Genomic DNA, 2,506 nt, shown 5'->3' with positions numbered 1-2,506 from the left:
TCATGGAGATGGAGAGCTAGAAATAGCAAACAATTTCTCATCAGGAAAAACATCATGGACTGGGATAGTAGTGGGTTGATCGGCATTAATGCGAGACAAATGATCCGTCACCACATTTGCTGCGCCCTTCTTGTCTTGGATCTCCAAGTCAAATTCCTGCAGCAAAAGAATCGACCGATTCAGTTGGGGTTTGGTGTCCTTCTTTGCTAACAAGTGTCTCAAGGCTACATGGTCAGTATAAATTATCACTTTAGATCCTAACAAATAAAAGCGAAATTTATCTAAGGCAAAGACAACAGCTAACAACTCTTTTTCAGTAGTGATATAATTAACTTGAGTTGTAGAAAGAGTTTTGCTAGCATAATATATAACAGTAGGCTTCTTGTCCAGCCTTTGACCTAAAACAGCCGCTATAGCATCATTTGAAGCCTCACACATAATCTCAAAGGGTAAAGATCAATTAGGTGGTTGAATCACAGGTGCTTATGTCAAAAGTGAGCGAAGTGTGTTAAAAGTATTGAAACAGGCATCATCAAAAATAAAAGGATCATCCTTTGCAAGCAAATTAATCAAAGGTTTAGCAATATTACTAAAAGAAGGAATGAATCGCCTATAGAACCCAGCATGCCCAAGAAAAGATCTAACCTGTTTCACTGAATTAAGAGGTGGCAGTTTTTCAATGAGTTCAATTTTCCCAGGATCCACCTCAATACCATACTGTGACACTATGTGCCCTAAAACAATACCTTGGTGCACCATGAAGTGGCTCTTCTCCCAACTAAGGATGAGATTCGTTTCTATGCACCGCTGCAACACTTTCCTTAAATTCTGCAAACAAACATGAAAAGAGGACCCAAAAACAGAGAAATCATCCATAAAAGCCTCCATGCACTCACCAGCCATATCTGAAAAAATTGCTATCATGCAATGTTGAAAAGTGGCTGAGGCATTACATAGCCCAAAAGGCATTCGCCGAAAGGCAAAAGTACCAAAATGACATGTAAAAGTGGTCTTTCCTTGATCTTCCAGACATACCAAAATGATTATAACCCAAATAACCATCAAGGAAACAAAAATAGCTCCGCCCTACCAATTTCTCAAGAATCTAGTTAATAAAGGGTAAGGGAAAATGACCTTTCTTAGTAGCAGCATTCAACTTATGATAATCAACACAAACCCTCCAACCTGTAGTAGTATGAGTTGGGATCATATCTCCCTTCTCATTGGTGACCACAATAATGCTACCTTTTTTGGAACTACTTGTGTGGGACTGACCCACTCGCTATCATAAATAGGGTAGATGACCTGCATCAAGCCATTTGACCACTTCCTTTTTCACCACTTCACGCATGTTTGGGTTCAGCATTCGTTGTACATCACGGAATGGCTTTACCGCATCATCAGTATAAATGCAGTGCATGCAAATAGATGGGCTAATTCCCTTAAGATCTACAGCCGACCACCCAATGGCTGCTTTTTGTTCCTCTTCCTCAATGCCCTCCTCTCTAGCGATTCTTGGCCCATTTGACAACCATTGGAACATGCAATCCTCCAACTCTACATCAACTAAATCTACTAGAAAACAATCCTCTTCCTTTTGAGGTCCGATGGCTGCATTAAAAATACTTAGGCGGAGCTTTTTGTTTCCAAAAGAGATGTTCATAACTCCTGACCTACAGTTAATACAAGCATTAGCAGTATTCAAGAATGGTCGACCTAAGATAATAGGAGGTTGTTTACCTAGGGTTGACTCCATGTCAAGCACTAAAAAGTCAACAGGAAAATATAAATGATCAATCTTGACCAAAACATCCTCTAACACACCCCTAGGTTCTTTCACAGATCTATCAGTAAGTTGCAATATCACTGTAGTTTTTTTTCAACTCACCCAAACCAAAAGTATCATACACAGAGCCACGTAAAATATTCACACTTTTCTCCCAAATCAAGCAAAGCTCTCTCAATCTCAACATTTCCAATGAGACAAGAAATGATTGGCGTACCTGGGCCTTTAAGTTTAGGAGGAAGTGCTCTAGAAAGTACAGCACTGACTTGTGCCGGTAAGTGAACTGTATGTGTGTTGCTGATGTTCAACTTACACTTGTGGGTGTACAAATCTTTTAAAAATTTTGCATAATCCGGAACTTGTTTGATTGCATCAAGGAGAGGTAAATTGATCTGCACCTGCTTGAAGAGATTCATCATCTCCTCCATCTTCGTTCCTTTCTTGTTGTTGATACCTAAATTTTGATTAGTTTTTTTGTCATATTGAATAAAAAAAATTAGAACTAATTTTAGTTCTCACCAAAACAAATAATTAATTAATTTTCATGCATAGCATATTTAATTTAGTTAGTATGCAATGCATTTGCATTTTAATCGGACCGGCGGTGGATAGATTTAAGCGATGGGAGTTCTGAGCTTAATTGGAACAAGTCCATCAAGTTTAAAAATTTAACCAAGTTCGTGGTTGAAAAGTGGACAAGATCACACGTGATGTCATGTT

At 38.7% G+C, this 2,506-nt stretch overlaps 1 pseudogene; it reads right to left on the bottom strand.

Annotated features, from left to right (window-relative positions):
• LOC115742805 lies at positions 1-2,214 on the bottom strand (annotated as a pseudogene).
• Between the last annotated feature and the right edge of the window lie 292 nt (positions 2,215-2,506).

The sequence above is a fragment of the Rhodamnia argentea genome, chromosome 10 (assembly GCF_020921035.1).
Source record: "Rhodamnia argentea isolate NSW1041297 chromosome 10, ASM2092103v1, whole genome shotgun sequence".
Lineage (NCBI taxonomy): Eukaryota > Viridiplantae > Streptophyta > Magnoliopsida > Myrtales > Myrtaceae > Rhodamnia > Rhodamnia argentea.
This window is presented reverse-complemented; position numbering and strand designations above follow the sequence as displayed.